Source organism: Mirounga leonina, unplaced genomic scaffold, assembly GCF_011800145.1.
Source record: "Mirounga leonina isolate KUSES-001 unplaced genomic scaffold, KU_Mleo_1.0 Mir_195, whole genome shotgun sequence".
NCBI lineage: Eukaryota > Metazoa > Chordata > Mammalia > Carnivora > Phocidae > Mirounga > Mirounga leonina.
Window position 1 is genome coordinate 7,624,560 of NW_023270490.1, and position 22,893 is coordinate 7,647,452.

Genomic DNA, 22,893 nt, shown 5'->3' on the forward strand with positions numbered 1-22,893 from the left:
TGGGAGAAGGAGCTGGGTTTGAATCCTGACTCCGCCTCTTCACAGACTGAATGAGGCCATTGTGGGCAGTGGGGGGTGAAGAGGGGAGGAGACAGTAAAGGAGCAAACACACAAATAATTATCAAACAATCGCAGATCCTGATACTACTGGGGAGGACAGAAGAGGATCTGAGAAGGGGTAGGAGGGGGCCTCAGGTTTGCAGGTCTGGAAGGACCTTCCCAAGGATGAGACCTCTGAGCTGAGACCAGAGAGACGAGATGAGCAGTCTCCTTGGGAAAGGAGCTGAGTGCAAGGAGCATCTGGCCCATGCAGGGCCTGAGCTGGGCAGGACCTCAGAGAGTTTGAGGAGCCTGAAAGAGCCTGTTCTGGAGCCCAAGAAGGAGGAAGCTTTGCTCTAAGTACGACGCATTGTTGCAGAGGACAAAGAGGTAAGTAGCTTGTCCAAGTTCCCGGGGGCTGGGATGCCAACCCAGATAGTCCTATGCCTAAGTCTATGCCCTGACTGAGGGATGTGGGCTGCATTCACTCAGCCTTCCGAGTACTCAAGAGAAGCTGAAATCCTGATTTTTATGGGAAAGGTCCTGATGTTGACATTTTGGCAACCAGTTAAAAAATAAATTAAAATAAGTGATATGGAGATATGAATACACGTGTGGGTCATGACTTAGTGTATTCTGCCATCCCCTTGCTGAACCTCTGTCCCCGAATCTGGCAGTGTAGACCACACCGATGGTGGAGGATTGTTAGAATTGGGTCATAGTGGACCCAGGGGGGGCTGTGTCCGTCAGTCCAGAGTTGAGCTCCCGCTCGTGAAATATGGCTCCTATCTCCTCGCTCCCCTACACCTTGCTCAGTGATCTTGAGGAGGTTACGTTTCTAGAATCCTCTCTGCCTTTGCTCAGAAAACAACCAGTTACTCCCTAGATGTGCCTTTTAACCTTCGCTTTGCACAGGGTATGCTTTGTTTGTTAAAAATACAACGTGGAAACGTTCAAGGGGCACCTCCGCCATCACTGGACAATCTCAGTGGGAGGAATGCATCCCCTTGGCCTAGATGCCCAGAGATCTGGATGTGAGACCTGGAAGCATTGTCTAAAAAGTCAAACTTGGGAAACCGCCTAAATGCCCTGTAATAGGGAACTGAGTGAGAAGCCATACAGCTACACAGAGGTGCCAGGGAGCTATTCACGAGGGTGGGGCTAGATTAACAGCCTGGCCAACTGGGCGCACTGCTTTGTTTTGTAAATAAAGTTTTATCGGAACACAGCCATTTGTTTTACCTGTTGTCGATGGCTGCTTTTAAGCTACAATGGCAGAGCTGAGTAGGTTCAACAGAGACCAGATGGCCTGCAAAGCCGAAAATATTTATTTGACCCTTTCCAGAAAAATTTTGCTCCATCAATAAACGCTGAGCTAGAAGGCTCTCTATGACTTAACGGCATCATGAAGAAACACCGAAAAGTGGGGAGGAGATGCACAATAGTATAAATAAGATGGTTTCAGTTTTGTAAAGAACAATGAAAAACAAAATTGGAGAAACATGCCCACAGATGCATTTTATAGGTGCACAAACTCTGCAAGGTTATATCCCAATCTGCTAATACTGTTACCGCTGGAATTTAAGAGGTCATATACTTTATTGAGCATTAACTAGGTGCTAAACACTATGCTGAATACGCAGATTCTCTCACTTAATTTTACAACTTAATTTTACAACTTAAGGTAGCTGCTAGTCTGATGCCCTCTTTACAAGTGGGAAAATGAAGGCACAGAGAGGTGAAGTCACTTGCTCAAAGGTCACACAGCTTTCAAGTTGCAAAGCTGGGATTCGAGCGTGGGGAAAAGGGCAATACTTTTTACTTTACAAATGTCTCTATTGTTGCGCATGCATGAACAAAGATAGAAACTTGCCTTGATTTGCACCATTGGATCAGGTATCCTATTAACCTCAGACCCCTCTCCTACCTCTCAGCATGTTCTTCCAAGTGGGGCTCTCAGGTGATTTTTCAGGAAGGTCTTGAGCAGGATCCCAGACCTGCTCTAGTGATGGGTGAATGGGTGGGAAGCAGGGGAATGAGGAGCAGATTCTGAGGCCCCAGGTAGGAAGATCATTGCCTTTTAATTGGGGGCCTGCCAAGCTGAGGACACTTGTTTGTGCGGGAAGCTCGGAGCTCACCTGTTCTGCCCAGAAGGCACTGCATTTCATGAGTGTTATCAAATGGTGACATTTTGGAGTGCAAGTCGCGGGGTTGTTGTTAATACTGATTTAATGGTGCTAAAATGATTAAGCATGGCAGGCTTTAAAACAATGAGGTTCATAAAAGGTGTTAATAACCTCTTAAGTGCCTCAATAATATTCCCGCCTATCATAAACGCCCCAATTAGGCCTCTCCACTTCTCTTTACCCAAGGAATGAGTGAGGAGGTGGCTGGAAGGCCGGAAGGCTGGAAGGAGCCTTCTGGAACGGAGAGGAAAGCCGCCCAGTTTGGGAAAATGAAACAGCAAGCCTGGGGAAATGTGCATGCACATTCGAGAGGAGAGCCCACTTCAGGCTTTTCAGAAAGAGGAAGAGGAACCATAAGGTCATGGTAGAGGGGGCGTTGGTGTGGCCCCCGAGTCCCAGCTGCATCCGGCAGGCTGCTCTCAGCCGCAAAACCCACACGGCAGGGGGGGGGGTGCCTCCGGGCCCAGCGTGTAGGCTGCTACCCTCTTCCCAGATCAGTGTAGGCACTTTGGTGCCTCTCTGTGTGCACCGCGGTGCAAGATGCAGATGCCTGGCCCCTTGCTCGGAAGTAGAGAATTCCGAGATGGTGGGAGCGTACCCCTGAACCGGGTGCCAGGCCTCTCTGAGCGCGGGGCCCTGGATGGCTGTGTGGGTCGCACTCCCATGAAGCCGCCCCCGCTGCGTCCTTCGTCTCCTTATCTATACAATGGACTCAGACACGTATGTGATTTAAAAATTTCTAGTAATCACATGGGAAAACGTATAAGCAGGTGTCATTAATTTTAAATAATGTATTTAATTATGTTTAACGGAATATATCTAAAATATCATTCTGACATGTAATCAAATAAAAAAATTATCATGGAGATATTTCACATTTTGTTTTTCATGTAACTTCGTGTAAAACAGCAAGTGTTTTACACTTATGCACATCGCATTTAGGACCAGCCCCGACTCAAGTGCTCAATAGTCACACGCAGCTTGTAGCCGTCACATTCGGCAACGCTGATCAAATAAACCACTGTGTTTGTGATTTGCAGGCCCTCGTTAACTTCAGAGTCGTGTTCATTTCTTTCTGTGTCTCAGTTTTCTCAGTTACCAAGTGGTCATCCTATAACCCAAGCCTGGCAGGGCCTTTCTCAGATTCCTGATGTGCAACACACCGTGCGTGGCCCCGTGGCCAGGAGTCCGTCCACCACTGCCATCGGATTAGAGTTGATGCCTGGCTGCATGCCAGCTGGGTGACCTTGGGCAGGTCTCTAGCCACCTCTCGCTCAGTGAGCAGAGGGTGTCTACCAACTGCACCGCTTCATGGGGGAAGGATACGGCACAGTATGTAGTCGGTGCTCAGTAAAGGTCAGCTACTGTGGTTTGTATGTGTGTGTTTTCTTCTCTCTACACCCTTTCCCTTCCCACTTCTGTGAATGCCTCAGATTCCCCATCTGCAAGTGGAGGTAATGAAAGTGTTCTAACTTGGCAGTGTTAGGACTCTTGGGAAGCTTCATTATCCCTTTTGTATTTTCAGCTTCTAGAACTATCCCCAGTATGCAGGAGGTGCTTCATAGGTGTTAGCTAAATAAGTTAATGAGGGTGCCTGGGTGGCTCAGTTGGTTGAGCAACTGCCTTCGGCTCAGGTCATGATCCTGGAGTCCCTGGATCGAGTCCCGCGTTGGGCTCCCTGCTCGGCGGGGAGCCTGCTTCTCCCTCTGACCCTCCTCCCTCTCATGCTCTCTCTCTGTCCTTCTCTCTCTCAATAAATAAATAAAAATCCTTAAAAAATTATTAAATAAGTTAATGAATGAGTGCCTGCATGCATGAATGCCCTGAGAAGGGAGACATATTGCTGTTGTTTGTGGTTCGAAGTTACAGTAGGAGCTCTGCTTGGGTGAGGCTTGACTTGGGAGAGGGACAGGCTTGGGACTCCGGGTGGGGTCTTTGAAGCCCCTCACGCCTTTGTCTGATGGGCTCATGGTCTCTGCTCTGTGAAGTCCCTTCCGGCCAATTACCAAAGCCTCTCAGGGTCTCCCCCAGCTGCTCCGAGGGGGTGGACCCTTCCTAGTGCTGGGCTCTGAGTAGACCAGCAGGCCCACCCACTCCTGGCTCTCACAGGCCCTGAGCATGAGCTGCTGTGGGTGGGGCCTGCAGCCTGGCCTGGGAGTGACCCCAGCACAGAGCCCTGCAAGAACCCCCTTGCCCTGATCCAGGCCTGTTTACTCCTGATGCATTTAGATTTCCGGATGGCAATCATTTTAGCAATATTGCACTTTCATTTTTTTTATTTTTTATTTTTTTAAACTTTACACAATTTTTTTTTTTTTTAAGATTTTATTTATTTGACAGAGAGAGACACAGAGAGAGAGGAAACACAAGCAGGGGAGTGGGAGAGGGAGAAGCAGGCTTCCCACGGAGCAGGGAGCCCGATGCGGGGCTCGATCCCAGGACTCTGGGATCATGACCTGAGCCGGAGGCAGACGCTCAACGACTGAGCCACCCAGGCGCCCCTATATTGCACTTTCATAATCATTGAAGGCAAAAGATAAAAGGCATTGCTTCCTTGCTGCCCTCCCTCTCAAGGACTATGAGGATGACAGCAGACCACCGACCTCACCAGGGGCCCGCCGTACAGCCAGAGGGAGTAGGTCCTGGAAGAGGATAGGGGTTCTCCCTTCCCCCGGCTTCCCGAGAAAGGAAAATAAACTTGTAAATGTGAGAAACGCATGGCCTACCGGCGCGACTTGCTCGTTTGTACTTCATCCTCATGGCTCTTGCCATATCTGGGTGCCACTTATACAATTACCTGAGCTTTTTTTTTTTTTTTAATAACTTACTTAAAAATTTTATAGCATTAAAAAACCCTTTTTTGGGGGAGAATTTTAACAAAAGCAACCTGAATACTATAATGCAAAGTATCTATATGATGTAACATGTAGTGTAAAATATATCGTAATACTTATTATACACAATTATTTAAATATATGAAAATATGTAATGTTTAATTTAATATATAATTATATATAATATATAAAATTATATCTTCTATATAAGATTATATTAAAATTATTTATAATATAATGCAGTATGATATAATACCCATCAGCTAGCTTCAAAAAATTTCAGCGCATGGCCAATCTCATTTCTTCTGTATCTCTACTCACTGTCCCCTCTCCAGATTTATTTTGAAGCAAATCCTAGACATCATGTCATTTCATCCATAAATATTTCAGTATTTGTCTCTAAAGGGTTCGGCTTACTTTTAAAACTGAGTTTATCTTAAAAGTGAACTCTATATCACTACATTAAAAGGAAAATCTGGGTCACTTTCTATGAAGAAGGAAAAATAAACACAAAGAGAACAAAACGGTGTTATTGACTTCTAGGCGGGCGTTTGCCTGCTCTCTTGGCTCCAAAGGGGGACTAGCGAGTGCTGTGGGGGGGGGGGGGGGGTTAAGGACAAGCTAGCACCCAGTGGAGACTTTCTCCATGACAGATCTCATTGGAAAGGTTGAAAGAGAGTGCAAAGGGAAAACCCTTCTCTCTGCAGCTTGTTAGTTGTTGCTGGGTCCAAGGACCCCTCATCACCTCACACCTGCCCAAACCCCTGTCCCGGGTGACACAGACTACACCGAGATGGCACTGTCTCTGCAACGGACGAGCAGAGATGGGGCTGCTTCAGGGAGATGCTACTGTGGAGGGGGGCCTGGGCCATGCAGGAGCCCCACTTGCGTCCCGACCCTGCTGGGCACCTCCCTGAGCATGTAACCTTGGATGTGGGAGAAACTCCTGGGCCTCAGTTTCCTCATCAGTGGAATGGAGGCAAGAACACATGGCTGACATGAGGCTCAAGGGAGATATTTTAGGTAAAGTATCTGGAGCACTGATGGCCTGAGTGAAATCTCTTATTTTCTTGTTGTCGTTGTTGCTGATTTTGTTGTTATTAGCTAAATATGCCACCCCGATCAATTCCTAAGTGTCCCCCTGAGCGGTGGGCCTTGGACTTCCTCTCCTCTCTCACCTTCCTGGTGGGGGTAGAGGTTCACTGATGGCAGGACCTTGCCCCTCGTCTCCCAGGCATTTGGGTCCCCAATTCCTGAAACTTTGTGCCACATCTGGGGCTCCCCTGCACCCCAGAACCCAGCCTGCAGCCCCATGAGTCACTTCTGGGGAGAAGCTGGGGAGAACCAACCAGCCCAGAAAAAAATCCAGACTCCTATGGGCGTCCCCAGCTGCCGGCTCCTGACATGAGCAGCGCCACCCCCACCCCCATCCCTGCCAGACAGTTGGGCAGACTGCCAGGTCTGTGATTCACACCCGGGAGGGCAGCAGACAGCCCCCGCCGGGCTGGGCCGCGAGCGTGCGCTGCTTTCTCTCCCCTCTCCTCGCTGGGTTGTTTTGCTCTGGGCTGCAAATTCATTTTTAGATCCCGGCCTCGCCCTCCCCCATCTCCCGCTTCTATTCTTAGAAAGCAAACTGGGATGTGCTCGGGCTTCGCAGTGAAGTCAGACAGAAGTTTGCCCACGTGCTCCGGCCGCCTGAGACATGGAATTAATTAAAAGGAGGCTCTGAGCGGCAGGTTCATTGGCCGGAAACACAGCTGGCTGGGCCTGACTCCGAGCGGATGGATGGCTGCTCTGGTCACCTGGGTCCCCCGCGCCCGGCAGGGTGATGCCCCCAGGATGGGCCGGCCCTGTGTGTTGGTTAAATAAACGAACTCTTCCAGCACGTTGGGCTCCCGAGAGATTTGAATTAGATAAATAAATTCTAAAGGCTTTGAGAGGTGGATCGCCTTCGGGAACCCAAGCAGCTGAAATGCGCTTTGTCGGCAAAAAGAAACTGACCTTCTTCAATGCCAGCCCTGCAGAGAGGGAGGGAAGCTGGGGAGAGAGCGAGAAATGTAGTGGGGGAAGGACTTGGGGCTGGCTTGGGGAGGTGTGGGTGAGCCCCTGGCAGGACTCGCAGCCCAGTGAGAGGATAAGGGTCTGCATGGGTTCACAATCCTGGCTGTGCCCCTTTCCAGTGTCTGTGTGACCTTGGGCAAGTCGCTCAACCTCTCTGTGCCTCCATTTCCTTATCTGGAAAATTAGAACGTTGATCATAGCAGTACTCCTCTCTTAAGTTAAGACAAAATGCTCCAGTAGCACTTGGCACAAAATAATGATTATTAATTCATCTGAATTTATTATTATAAAGGAGGCAGAAAAGTGAAGCAAGGGCTCCAATGCAGACAAATGGCTCCTTCATTCTTCTTGGCCCGCCAAGTGTCGGGCGTGTTGACTGGGGAAGGAGAGGAGGTCCTCCCAGGTGGGCAGAGAAGCAGGTGAGACAAAGCGGAGAGGTCCCCTCTAGGGCACTCTTCCACGACTCAAGGAGCGACATCCTCTGAGAGCTCAGATGCCTCCTTCTCCAGGAAGCCTTCCCTGACCACCAGCAACTTCGGCTGCCCTCTTCTAGCTTCCTGCCGCCCTGGGCTCCCTGAGCACTAATCACACTGTATGATGATGCCTCTTGTCTTATATGTTTTCTTACTCAAAACATTTTCTTAAGCATTTTTGCAAAGATTCTCATTATAAAAATTTTTTTAAAAATCCAGAAGCATGGGGGGTAAAATGACGAGGTCTCATCCCACCTAATCTTATGCCCCTCCCTACAGTTTGTGTCCTTCTCAACCTGCAGGAGGGAGATGGTGAGTGTGTGTGTGTATCATGTTGTTTTGTCTATAGATGTGATTGTAATGTGTACATATATGCACATTTAGCAAAGCAAGTAAGCTTCGAGACAATGTCATGGCATCTCTCCACAGCAGTGCTAATCTAATTATTCTCTTATTTTTAGTTTTTATAAATCTTTTCCTGGAACCTATGATCCACGCACACGGTAAAGAAAAGTTGTGCACAAGGATCGAAAGTGCAAATGAAGAGTCTGTCCTTGGGCAGTGCCCCCAGCCCCACTTCCCCGCCCCTCTCCTTGAGCGACTTCTCAGAGCTCATCTGCACATGCAAACGTGGGTCTGATCTCTAGGCCTCTTTCCTTTGCACATATACTATACACAGCGCTCTGCCCTCACTTGCTCCCCCCGGAACGTGCACCTCGGAAGACCGGCCATCACCGCACAGCTGTCTCCTTCCTTCGGCCGGCTATATGCTCTTCCGTGGTACAGACGGGCTGCGAGCTTTTCAGGCCCTAGGGATGGGAGTGGAGATTTCAGCACACATCCCTAAATTCTCCGCCATGGCTCCCACCAAGAGGCGAGACGTCTGTTCCCTCCCTCGAATGTCCGTGGGCTTAGGACTGTTTCCGCCTACGGCGTTTGGCCTGAGTGATGCTACCTGACCTGGTAGGGACTCAGGCTCCGTGGCTTTCGTTGGGCAAAAGGCTGGGAGCGTAATCAAGGGCTCTCCCAGGTCCCCTGTCCACACTACGCTCCCTGTGGCCCCACGAGTCCAGAGAAGCGCTTGGACCCTTGATATTCCAGGGCGGGCGGGGCTGGTTACACTGCCATGTGCTGGTTTGCCCTGATTCTTCCAGGGCACCCCACTGGGGTGAGAGGTCCCCTTTGTTTGTGCACCCCTGGGCCGGAGTGTAGGGCTCTGCCAACACTGGATCACACCATGGTCGGTTGTGGTTTGGTCTGGGACTGTTGAAAACAAGATGGGACATCCCCCTCCTCCCCACCCCAGGAGGATGACTTGGAGCCAGGGGCCCAAGTGGGCTCCACAGAGCTTGTGGGGTGCCTGGGAGGGAACCGCAGCCCGCGCTGTGGTCTCCCCGAGCCGCACCGATGTCAGGTGGGAGGCCTGGGCTGCTGTGTGCGGGTTCGGGTGGGGCTCTGCTCCCCAAGAGGCGGGTGAGGGGAGAGGAGGAGGAGGTGTTCTCGGGTGGGGATGGCTGGGTGCCTGCCAGCAGGTGGGCTCAGGGATGAAGAGGGGGCCCCAGGAGACAGATGGCTGGAGCTGCCGAATCTTTTTTTTAAATACTTTTTAATTGAGGTCTAACAAACCTAGAGTAGACTTAATTAATTTTATTTGCACAGTTTGATGAATTTTTACGTGTGTGTGTCCACCATGTAAGCATCTCCCAGACCCCAGAAGACCTCACGCCCATTCCCAGGCAGCGACCCCTCCCCAGATAACCATGGTTCCTACTGAATCACCGTTGGTTAGTTTTGCCTGTTCTCGAACTTTGTATACACGGAACCTCACGCTGCCCGGGTCCTCTTTCGGGTCTGGCTTCTTTTGCTCCACATGTTTTTGAGATTTATCCACGGGCTTGCATGCAGCATGGCCTTCCCCCCACCCCCTGCCTCTCTCTTTTCATTCTTCCGTTGCACTGCTTCTCAGCGGGGGGTGATCCCTACCCAGGGGACATTGGGCAATAACCGGAGACATTTTCGGTTGTCACAACTGGATCGGTGGTGCTGGCATCTAGTGGGTAGAGGCCAGGGACGCTGCTCACACCCTCCAGTGCCCAGCATGGCCCCCAGCAGAGAATGACCCAGTCCAGTGCCTGCAGCGCCGAGGCCGAGAAGCTCTGCTCTGCAACATTTCACCGTATGAATAGACTAGGATGTGTTCTTCCCACCTGCTGTCGAGGGGCATGGGGGCTGTGTCCATCTGTTCCCCGTGGGGCTGCCACGAGTACCCTCGTACGCACCTCTGGATGCATCTGTGTGCTGTTCTCTCAAGCACATTCCTGGGATTGGACTGTTGGCCGGACAGCACTGAGCTTCAGCAGATCCTGCTGCCCCGTCCTCCCAGGTGGCCGGACCGTTTACGCGCAGCGCTCGTATGTGAGGTCTGGCTACTCCACGCTCTTGCCAACACTTGCTATTGTCTATCTTTTCAATCTTGGCCACGTGCAGTGGGTAATGTCACATGTGTCTTTCAGATGAGAAAGCTTCTTGTCCCAGACCCCTGAGTCCTGACAGGGGGCTGTGGACGTGTGTCATCTTTTGACTGCCTGGAATCTGAATGCTTCCCTTACATTGGAGAGGCCCCCACATTAGAAATCTTGGTAGGGGGCAGATTCCACCTCCCACATTCATGCTCTACAGACAAGATCCTTACTTCTCTAGCCTCCCTGGTGGCTAAATTGTGGTTATTGACTTCTCGTAGGGTTGCACTGGAGTGGAGCCCAATATCGGCTCCATCTTACAGATGACAAGACTGAGGCTTGGTGGGGTCAGGCTGTCTACTCAGGGTCACATACTGGCAGATGGTGGAAGCAGCCAGTGGACCCAGGACTCTCTGGCTCCAAAGCTTGAGCTCAGAGACATTAGGTCCAGAGGCCTCTCAGTACCACTCGTCAGTCTCCCCTTTGGGGCTATTAGAGGCTGACCTAGATCTGTGTCCAACTCCAACACAGCACAGCTTATTAGGCGATAAGGGTGCTTCTGGCCTTATGTCATCTTCATAGCCATGAACTTTGGTCATGACTGAGGTCATGGTCACTGAGATGACTTTGGTCTCTCACCCTCCATCGTATTGGAAAAGGTCAAGGGTCATACTGGGAAATGTTGAGGGTCACCTAGGGCCCCATAGACTGTAAGTCTTTGACATCGGGCCCTAAGTCTGTCTTCCTCAGTGAACTGGCACAGAGTGGTTGCTCAATAAACTTTTGCTTAAATGAAGGAAAGAAATCTGTTGGCAACCTGCATAGAAATAGAAACCCTGAACGAGACTTAAGTGAAAACAGAGACTTGGTATCTGACATAATGGGAAGCCTGGAAGGAGGGCTTCAGGCATGTCGTGATCAAGGCTCTGCTTCCATTAAGCTGCAAGGCTCTTGGCTTTGCCCTCCTCTAAGTGTTGGCTTTGTTCACAGGCTCCCATACACAGGATGCTGCTGGTGAACCAACTCCTGGCAAGGGAGATGGGGTGACCTTGACTGGCTTAGCTAGACCAAGCCTGGGAACAGTAGATATCTGAACAAAATTCAGATGTTGTTGGGAAAGAAGAAAGGGGCAGTGGTAACTTGTATGCAGCCGATAGCCCCTGCTGTATTACTCTTTACGTCTCTTGTTAACATGTAAGAATAAAACCAACATTCATGCATTCAGTCGAGGGCCTGTATTAGTTATCTAGGGCTATATAGCAAATTTCCCTCAAGCTTTGTGGCTCGAAACCGCAGACATTTCCTTGGGGCTCTTCCTGGAGAGTTTGCCAAAAGACCAGCCTTCCGCTAGGTACCTCTCGTGGGAAAGCTCTGAAGACATTCTATAAGGAAGCGCCATCCTGTGCTTGGTGGTTTGCAGGCTGACCCCCCCACCCTGCCCTGAGGGGGCATCGGCATCGTCCCTGAAGGGACTGGGACACTGGCCAGATGGCCCACCCAGAGTCACTGGGCTGTGTGAGGCCAAACCCATGTCCTCTCCCCAACATCGCTTCCTCCACGGGGAAGGTTTCTGTTTAGGGGGAAATGCCCTAGAAGATTAGGATTTTGTTCATTCAAAGTAGCCTTGTTGTATCTGGACTCCTGGGGGCCCCTGGGTGGGGGGACAGGTGACACATGACCCCCCCTTTTGCTGAAACAGTGTGGGTGACAACCCCTATCTCTGCGGGACTAACACTGCTCGGTGGGGCAGCTCGTCTGTCCTGTGTCATCTCATCCAGTCCCCACACCAGGGTTTTCTGAGGAAGGGCTTTCGAGAACCCTGCACAGAGAGGAAGTATCTGAGTCTCGGAGATGTCCAGCAGATTGCCCACAGCCCTGCCGCTGCCGAGTGGCCCAGCCAGGGCGTCTGCCCAGGTCGCCTCGGATCCGGGCCCCGGTTGAGCTCCCAACGGCTGCCCCATAAGCAGGTTAGCGGCCGCGGAGACCCCAGCACGCAGTCCCTCATCCTGAGACCGCGTGTGTCACCCGTCAGCGGAGCATCAGTCGGACGCAGATGCAGGCCGGCGGGGAGAGCCGGTGCTCTGAGCTTGCGGACGCGCGCTCCATCAGCTCTCAGGAATGAGAAAAAGGTTGCCTTCCTAAACCACATCTATATTAATAATGTGACTGACAGGCCAGAGGGGGAAATTATACATCTTTCCTTCTGGGGTTTCATTCATCGCCTGTGATCTATTTCGTCTTGGCAGAAGGCAGGGGTTCCAAGCTCACGCGGAGAGACAGGCGTGCTGGACCAGACTTCTGGAGCTCTCGTGCTCTCTGAATGGGGCCAGAGGGAGCATGGCCAGACACTAAGGGGCCATGACGCGTGCATGGGAGGCCAGGCTGCCCTTATGCCTTCATCCTCCTTCCGTAGATTCCGATGACCACCCCCTCCAGGCCCCAGCCTTGCCCTCTTTCCTGAGTGCTGGACAAACCCTGTCCGCTGGAACCTTCTGTTAATGAAAATGCTCTTTCCCCTCTAACAGTGTAGCTACCAGCCAGGCGAGGCTACTGAGTACTTACAACAGTGCAGCTGAGAACTGAATTTTCAGTTTTATATATACTGTTACGTAATCTACGTGTAACCATACACAGCTGCGCGTGGTGAGCGGCTACTGTGTTGGAGAGCCATGTTCTAGACCTTTATTTTCGACTTTCTTGCCTTTGGCCCAAAGACAAGGATACACATGATGGGATTTATTAAGAAAGCTCTCCGGGGAGGGAGGAGGCGGGGAGTGAAGGTGTGCTCACAGGGGAGGTCCAGCCCCGCCGATTCAAGTATAAACCGTGCTTCTGAACTTGTCCTGTTGGAGTGTGTCCCGGGGCCTAGATAGACAGTGACCCCCACACCCGAGAGCTGGAGTGGGCCATTTTATGTCCAGAACAAAAGACCACCTGGGGTGGAGGTCGGTGCACAGTCTTCCCAAGAAAGAAGCTAATGGCGCGCCGGGCTTTCCTGAAGAAGGAACCCCTGGTTAGAATGAAGATAAATGGACCCTCTGCAGAAGAACGCAGGTTAGACCCCCCAGCCATTGTGGGGGGGTGGTGGGATGACACCAAAGTGCCACCAGGCAGAATCAGGTTAAACCTCTGTCCATCCTAGAGGGCAGTGGGGCTGGGCTATGAGGCAAGTGAAGACTGTTTGCTCTTCTCTCTCCTCCCTGCATCCCTACTCTGGGGGGCAGAGCCAAGTGGGCAAGGTGCAGGAGGAGATAAGACCACAGGTAGGAAAGAGCCATTAGCAAAGACCCGCTTCCGTGTCAAGTGTGCAGAGCCCCCATATGCAGCAAACCTGGGGCGAGGGAGGGGGCGAAGCTTCGCGCGCAAGCAAGGCCAGAGTTTTGACTATTACATGGGTCCTGGCACTTGAATTATAGGCGGGAGGACCTTGTATCTGGTCACATAAGATGACCAGAAAGTCACAGGGTCTGTCCAAGTTTTCATCCAGGGTGAAAAATGATGCCATTGAATCAATTTTCACAGAAAATCGGTGACAAAAATAATACAATTTATGAGTACATCTCGAGTTGCACTTGTTCACCATGAAAGTTGCCCGAAGAAATAAACCATCTAGGTACTGAGGGACTATGACAAAAAATTTTAAAAGGGTTTGTGTGATCCTGGGATGGAAAGGATGCCTTGGCCAGGGTGGCCAGGGAGACCCCCTCTGAGGAGGTGACATTGGAGTTGAGGCCTCAAAGTTTGTGGGAAGATCCCGGGGGAAAGCAATCTAAGCAGAGGAAACAGTCTGTGCAAAGGTCTGGAGACAGGAGCAAGCTTGTGGTAGGAGAGAGTGAATCAGAGGAGAAGGGGGAAGTGGAGGTACAGAGAGGCATCAGAGGAGCTTGTCAGACGGGGCTGGAGAAGAGGATTTTGTTCAGTGTGATGAGAAGCCATTAAAGGGCTTTTAGCAGGGATTGGGGAGGGGGGATTGATTCATGCCTTTAAAAGGCCAGGGGCTGCTATGTGGGAGGCAGGCAGGAGTGGCTGCAGGGAGTCTGGTTTGTCTGAGGCTGGATGGAGCTGGGTGGCCTGGACTATGGTGGTTGCAATGGAGGTGGTGAGACGTGGTCAGGTTTTGACCGTAATTTGGGGGTGCAGCCAGTAAGACTGGCCATCGGCTCACAGGCACCACATGAGAGGGTTAAGGATGGCTGCAAGGTCTGAGCCATGCAGCTAGGTGGATGCTGGTGCCATTGCAGAGATGGGCGAGATTGGGAGGAAGTAGGTTATTCTGAGGAGGGGAGCCGACAATTCTCCTCTGGCTGAGTGTTGTGCCTGGGCAGCCCCCCACTAGCTCGACAGGGCAGACGGCAAGGCGGCCGAGAATTCAGGTTCTGGTGTGAAGCAGTATGGGCTTCATTGTGTCACCTCCGGCAAGTCACTTAATCTTTTTGAGAAAAAGTTTTCTCAACTATGAAATGGGGATAAAAAACAGTATCTGTCTCATAGGCTTGTTATGGTAAAGGGAAGCTCTCGGTAGTGGGCCTGGCACAGAGTAGGAGAACCAGAAATGAGAAAAATTCTTGTGAAATGTTTAGCTCTGATAACACTTTTTGTCTCAGAGGCTATTTTATCTGATATTAATATAGTCACGCTCTTATGCTTACTATTTGTGTGCTACATATTTTTGGTGTCTGTTTACTATCAGTCACCTGTGGCATATTGGGTCTCTTGAAGACAGTATACAGTTTCAACTTTTTTTCTTTCCCAATCCATTCTGATGGTCTCTGTCTTTTTTTTTTTTTAAGTAGGTTCCACACCCAGCATGGAGCCCAACACGGGGCTTGCACTCAGGACCCTGAGATCAAGATCTGAGCCAAGATCAAGAGTCAGACACTCAACTGACTGAGCCACCAAGGTGTCTCTGATGGTCTCTGTCTTTTAATTCAAGTGTTTGTTACATTAATATTTAATGTAAGTACTGATAGGGTTAGATTTGGGCTCACACATTTTATCATTTTCTGTTCTATTTGCTTCCTCTAGTTTTTTATTTGTTTTTGTCGTTCTTTCTTTGCTTCTCCCTTCTTACTTTTTGGTGTTTGGATTATCTGAAGTTGTTTTTTTTTTTAAGTTTTATTTATTTAAGTAATCTCTACATCCTATACAGGGCTCAAACTCATGATCCCAAGATCAAGAGTCACACGCTTCCCGGACAGCCAGCCAGGTGTCCCTGGATTATCTGAAGTTTTGTTTAGAATTCCATTTTAATTTTCCTGTTGATTTTTAAAGCTATATTTCTTTGCATTATTTTTTAAAACTTTCTTTCTTTCTTTCTTTCTTTCTTTCTTTCTTTCTTTCTTTCTTTCTTTCTTTCTTTCTTTCTTCCTTCCTTCCTTCCTTCTTTCCTCCCTCCCTCCCTCCCTCCCTCCCTTCCTTCCTTTTTTCTTTCTTTCTTTCTTTAGTTATTTTTAGAGATAGAGAGTGCACAAGTGGGGGGAGGAGGGGCAGAGCGAGAGGGAGAGAGAGAATCTTAAGCAGACTCCATGCTCAGTGCAGTATGTGGATGTGGGGCTCAATCTCATGACCCTGAGATCATGACCTGAGCCGAAATTAAGAGTCGGATGCATAACCAACTGAGCCACCCGGGTGCCCCTCTTTGCATTATTTTTTAATGGTTGTTGTAGAGACTAAAATATACATCCTTGACTTTTCATACTCTACTCATAGTTAATGTTGTACAACTTCATATAAAATATAGAAATCTTGCAATTGTGTAAATTCATATTTGTACAACCTTTCTGTTATAGTTTATGTCTTCCATATATATACATTTTATTTTATTTTTCATATATACACATCTTAAACCCCATAAGACAATGTTATAATTCTTCCTTTAAATGGTTCTATGATTTTTAAGAGGAAAAAAAAGATAATCCTTTGCAGATAACCACGTATTTATCATTGCTAATTTCTGAGGATCTGAGTTCCCAACCGGTTATTATTTGCCTTCAAGATGAAGGACTCCCTTCAGCATTTCATGTAGTGAAGACCTGCTGGCAGCAAGTGCCCTTCGTTTTCTTTTTATCTGAGAATGCCTTTATTTTGCTTTCATTCTTGAAGGACATTTTCACTGGATGTATAATTCTTGGTTGACAGGTTTTTCTTCTAAACTTCCATCACTTGGAAGGTGCTGTTCCATACCTTCTGGCTTCCATGATTTCTGATATGAAGTCAGCCCTTAACTGGGTCATCGGTTCTCTGTGTGCAATGTGCCACTGTCTCTCATGGCTTTCAAGTTGCAGTGTTTCCTCTGGCTTTCAACAGCTCCATGACAATGTGCTTTGCTCTGGGATTTTGCTTTTGCTTGGTGTTCCATTGAGCATCTTGATTCAGTACATTTCTGTTTTTCACCAAATTTGGAAAAATTTTGACCTTTGTTGCCCCCAATATCATTTATGTCCCATTCTCTTTCTCCTCTCCTTCTAGGATTCCATTTGCATGTATGTGGGACTCTTTCACATCATTTAAATGGGTTCCCGAGGCTCTGTTCATTTTTCTTTAAATCACTATTGTCTCCACATTAAATAAATAAATAATTAAATAATTTCTATTAAACTATCTTCAAGTTCACTGACTCTTTGCTCAGACTTCTCCATTTGGCTGTTAAAAGTCCAGCCCTTGCATTTTTCATTTCAGTTATTGTACTTTTCAGTTTTGGAATTCCCATGCAGCCCTTTTTCTATTGCTTCTGATTCTCTGCAGAGATTTTCTATCTTTTCATTACTTGTGAGTATATACAACTTTATGAAAGTCATTTTAATAGCTGCTGTAAAAGCCTTGTATTCTGGTTCCAATATCTGGTTCATCTTGGGATTTATCTTGGCTGACTTCATTTTCTCTTAAGAATTTCTTCCATTTCTTTTAAAAAAAAATTTTTTTTAAAGATTTTATTTATTTATTTGACAGAGAGAGACACAGCGAGAGAGGGAACAGAAGCAGGGGGAGTGGAAGAGGGAGAAGCAGGCTTCCCGCCGAGCAGGGAGCCCGATGCGGGGCTCGATCCCAGGACCCTGGGATCATGACCTGAGCCAAAGGCAGACTCTTAACGACTGAGCCACCCAGGCGCCCCTCTTTTTTTAAAATTTTTATTTTTTTGAAGATTTTATTTATTTATTTGAGAGAGAGTGAGAGAAAGTGAGCATGAGCAGGGAGGCGGCAGAGGGAAGGGGAGAAGCAGACTCCCTGCTGAGTAGGGAGCCTGATGTGTGGCTCGATCCCAGGACCCCGGGATCATGACCCAAGCCAAGGGCAGATGCTTAACTGGCTGAGCCACCCAGGCGCCCTGTCCCCCATTTCTTTTCTTTTCTTTTTTTATAAATTGTGTAATTTTTGATTGCATTCTGGTGTGATAATAGAATAATGCCCCTTCCAGCCCCAAAGGTGTCCACATCCTCCTCCTGGGAACCTGTGTGTATGCTACCTTGCATAGCAAATGGACTTTGCAAATGTGACTGAGGGTTTTGAGGTGGGGAGATGATCCTGGATTCTCCTAGTGCCCCCCCATGTAATGACAAGGGTCTTTACAACAGGGAGATGTAGCATTGGAAGCAGAAGTCTGAGTGATAGTAGGAAGGGGCCTCTAGAAGTTGATAAAGGGGCCTTCAGAAGGAACCAGCTCTGCTGACCCACTTTTGACATCTGACTTGTGGAACTGTGGGATAGTAACAGTGTTTTTTACTAAGTTTGTGGAAAGTTATATCGGCAATAGCACATGAATACACCTGGATGTAATGAATGTCGAATTGTGAAGATTCTGGGATTTTGTTATTTTTCTCTGATGAGTGCTGGTTCTTGTGTGTTAGCAGGCAGTGATGTGGCTGAATTTGTACTTCAAACTGTTTCTCGGGTGACAGCTGCTGTGTCAGTTCACCTCTTTATCTTACCGGGGCTGCCTTGGGTCTGTTCCAAGTGTGCTCAGGGCTCCATCAGAGAGGTGGGTGAACAGAATTTGGGGATCTCCTTTCTGAATCTTTCCCATCCAGGATGTCCTGCTGTCTTCAACAGCTCTGGTTCACCAGCTTCTATATTCCCCGTCCCTAGGCCAGAAAGACTGAGTTCCCCTGGGGTCTCTGTTGTCTTGTGTCCTGCACTGTGCCACTGACACCTAGCCTCAGGGCAGAGGCTGCTTTGTCCGGTCCCCCCTCCCCTGCAGATCCACTTCTGCTCACTGTCCAGAACCTTCAGGGGGCTTCCTTTTTACATTACGGTCAGGTTTTGTCATCGTGTTCTGCAAGGGAATCAGTCACTACTCGATGTGGAAGTCCTCTGGTTGAATCCCAGGGTCCTTTGAGTGTCCTTTTATCTCCTAACTGGTTCTTGGAGGGAGAAGGGGAAGAGAGGAGAATTTTTGCAGCACTGGGTTCCAGCAGGTTCTCTTCCTTACCAGCTGCATGTCCTTGGGCCAGTGACCCCCGTCGGCTCAGTTTTCCCGTCTTTGGAGCCCGGTGCCATAGGACCACCGGCTAAAGGAGACACGGCATGCATTTTGTACAGTGCTGGGTCCAAGCTTGGTCTCATCACTGTTTTCACAAGCATCTCTCTGGTGCTGATGCTGGCCAGGTTGTCAACCCCATCAGTTCCTCCAAGTCGTTAGCTCTGGGAAAGGCATCTTCTCATTTCCTGCCTGGAAAAGGAAACTTTAAAACCGGATACACCTGTGGGTCACAAGTTGTTATGGAGAATCTTCACATTCGATTTCCCCAAACCAGCTCTGCTAAGTAGGCTCTGCCCCTAAGCCACTGCCACAGCAAATAAGGAGGGACCTGGAGTGCCCGCTGGGGCATGGGCAAAGCTGCGGAACCCATGCAAGATGCAACAGAACCAGGCCCGGGACCCAGGCAGGCTCCCACTGAGGCTCTGCTCTCTTGCTTCTGAGACTGGTTCGTTTGTCTATTGGACACTTGTTTCCTGAGCAGCCAGCATGCCAGTCGCTGTGCTGGGGGCTGGGGCGCAGCAGTAAACAAGACAGACAGGTCCTGCCTTTACAGAGTGGGCATTTGGTCAGAGGTCTGGATGTGAGCCTCGCCGCGGCATCCCCCGGTGTAAAGCCACAGATGTACTAAGGGGGTGGGGGGGCCATGGCGGTGTGTGTGCCTAAGGCAGGAACTTGATTTGCTCAGGGAGGCTGGTGGGCTGCCCTGGGGAAGTGATATTTGAGCTGAGGTCTGGAGGATGAGTGGAATTTAACAAGGATGAGGCACAGGCCCTGCGGTGGGTGGGGCATGGTAAGTTCCAGAACAGATGTGGGGTGGGGTGGGAGAATGCTGTGGGGAGATGTGCAGGGGAGGTGAAGTTATAGAGGTGTGCAGGTGACTTGCCAGATTTAGCAAGCGAAAATACGGGATGCGCAGTTCAATTTGAATTTTAGGTAAGCACCAAATAAATGTTTTTGGTATAAGTATATCCCAAGTATTGTAGAGGACATACTTATACTAAAAATAACAACTTGTTGTTTGGAATTCAAACTGAAATGGAAATCCTGAATTTTATCCGGCAAACTCATGGGCAAGGCCTTGTAGATGAGGCGAGGAATGTGTTCTCGAACCATGACCAAAGGGAGGGTGTAAGGCATTTTGAGCCGGTGAGCTGGCAGCTGAGGGAGAAGGGACGGGAGTGGGCGGGGGCAGCGGGGGGCCAGGACGGGGCTGCTGCAGTGCCCAGGAGAGACCCTCCCTGGCGCCTGGGTCTCAGAGCAACAACCAGGCGCTCCTGTGTTCTGGGAGCATCTCCCAGCCCACTCTGCTCCGGGGACCAGAAAATACTGCCGGTGTCTGCCTTTCCGCACCAGCTGTTTGGAAGGGAAGCTGCGCGGTGTGAGGAGGCCGTCACTCACTGGGAGTCGGGATGGGATGAGGTGATGGCAGAGCAGCTGGGCCAGGACCCTTGATTCTTGTCCCCAAGAGCCAGCACCCTGCCCAGAGCCCCTCCCCGCCCCCAAAAGGGCTCTGCTCGGCCCAGACAAACATCTTATGTTTGTTTTTGTGATTCAAAAGTGAGTCACCCACCCCAGGCAAGAGTGTGCCCAGGGCTTTTACCCAGGCTGGGAGGGGGGAGGTGGTGGCTAGGGAAGGAGGTGATAGGGGCTGGGGGAGGAGGCTGCAGGGGCAGGGAGTGGGGAGGCAGTGGGGGCTCTCCCTGAGGCTGTTCAGGGTCAGCCTTCTGTCTGTATGTCAGTTCATTCAAATGCAAGAGACCTAAAGGCCTTTGAGCCAGACAGTCCTGTGTGTGAATCCTGCCTCTTGGCATCTAATTATCTCATCTTTTTGAGACTCAGTTTCCTCGTTTATAAAACAGGGATGATAATAGTGTCTCCTTCAGGAGGCTGTTGGAGGATGAACGGAGAGAGGCTTGGGATACAGTAGGTGCTCACTAATGCCACTTGACTGCAGCTCTGCTCGTACCAGGTGATGCTGGCCAGCCTGCACGCAACCCTGTGGGCCTGTGCTGACAGGGACCCCGGTTCTCCGGACCGCTGGGGCTGGTGAGCCAAGGAATCTCTACAACATGACCATGTCCTGTCTCAGAGCATGACGTGTCTCTGTTTGTTCAGAGCATTCTTTGTTCAAATTCAAAAGTTTTCTGCATACAGCTCCTGCGTGTTCCTGGTGGAATTAATTCCTAGATACTCTTCTGGGTTTTTTGTTTGTTTGTTTGTTTAGATTTTATTTATTTATTTGAGAGCGGGAGAGAGAGAGAGCACATGAGCAGGGGGGAGGGGCAGCAGGAGAGGGAGAAGCAGACTCCCTGCTGAGCAGGGACCCAGACCCAGACCCAGGGCTCGATTCCAGGACCCGGAGATCCATGAGCCCAAGGCAGATGCTTAACCAACTAAGCCACCCAGGCGCCCCACTTTCTGGTTTTGATTGCTCTTGTGAAAGATATCTTTCTGGTTTCCAGTTCTGCTGACTGGTGATGTAGAAGCGCCCTTTTGAGTTTTGCTGGCTTTTCTGCTGATTTCTATTATTTGCTCTGGAGGTTTGGGGAGCTGCCCTGTGCCAGGTGCTGTGAGGAGCCCCTTACGCACTGTGTCCCCACCCTGAGCCAAAGTGTAGGGCATGGGGACATCCTTGAGGGAGCTGTCTACACCCGCAAGAACACCTCCAGATAAAGAAGGGAATTCATGGTGGCCGGGGCACACAACTGGTGCTTAATGAGTGCTTGGCGAACAGAAGAGTAACTGGGCAAGTTAGGGGCTAGGGATGGATGGCCCCGGTTACAGGGCCAGCACGTGGCAATGGGTAATTGCTTTTTGCTCGCCCATCTGAGCCCCGTGTCCGTCACGTGCCATTTGCAGGGATCAGGCCCTCTCCTCTTCCCTGGGCTGCAGGGAGAACCAGCAGGCAAGATGGGGGTGGGCGTGGGACAGTGCAGATAAAGCTCAGATTCATGACGGTGTCTTGGGCCCCGGGGAATTTCTTGGAGCTGTGCATTGGTCCTCGCTGTGGTGGCACGTGTAGGGCTCGCCTGTAGATCCCTTGGTTGGAAATGCAGCACCACGAGTGGGGAGAACTTCGGCGCCTCTCCCCGGTGCTCCTGCCGCTGATGTAAACACTTGAGATCAGCCTCGTGAAATGTAAAACCAAAGCCAAGGTTCTGCTTGATCTGTCGTGGGAAAGAGAAAAATCTCCACCTTTGCATGGACATGGGGAGAGGAACCTCGAGAAACAATTAGCTCTTTGGCGGAACTCAATTGACAAGTAACTTCAGTCGTAAGTGCCCGTGAAGACACCTGTACCCACCATGGGTGACTCACCGACACCCACCTCAAGACGACTCTGCCCTCTCAAGCTTTGGCCGCCAGTAGGTTGGGAAAACCATCTCCAGGTTTCTGGCCTGACAGCGGTGAGAGCAATAACCGGGGACTGCCTCAGCTTGACTAGAGGTGCCCCCTTCCCTCCTCCCCGGCACCGGCAGCGCAGGTGAAGGTCTCGGACACGCTGTCTGGGGCTCAGCTGGCAAAGAAAAGCCTCATGGGGAAGCAACCACTTACTTAGCAGAAAAGGTCCTGAAAGGAAATATTGACATTAAATCACAGCAAGAAGGCAATAGGGGGATAAGTGTGCCCTGCAGTGCAGCGGGGGGTGGGGGGGGCGCATGAGGGTGCTGCAGCTGAGGTTCCCAGGAGCATGGGCAACAGAGAGCACAGGAGACCTCTGCTGTGGGACTATCCCCATGCTAGGGAGTGCCCATTTCCACCAGAGGAGGCCAAATCAGCAAGCTTATAGTTAGTCTCCACTTGTCTGTTCATCCAGGTAGCCACCCACTTTCCCATCCATCCATCCATCTTTCCATCCATCCATCCATCCATCCATCCATCCATCTTTCCATCCATCCATCCATCCACCCATCTTTTTTTTTTTTTAAAGATTTTATTTATTTATTTGACAGAGACACAGCGAGAGAGGGAACACAAGCAGGGGGAGTGGGAGAGGAAGAAGCAGGCTTCCTGCTGAGCAGGGAGCCCGATGTGGGGCTCGATCCCAGGACCCTGGGATCATGACCAGAGCCAAAGGCAGACGCTTAACGACTGAGCCACTCAGGCGCCCCCATCCACCCATCTTTTTATCCATCCATCCATACATACATTTATCCATTCATCCATCTATTCATCCATCCATTTATCCACCCATTCATCCATCCATCCATCCAACCATCCATCCATCCATCCATCTATCCATCCATCCATTTATCTATCCATTTATCCATCCATCCATCCATCCATCCATCCATCCATCCATCCATCCATCCATTTATCCATCCATTTATCTATCCATCCATCCATCCATCCATCCATCCATCC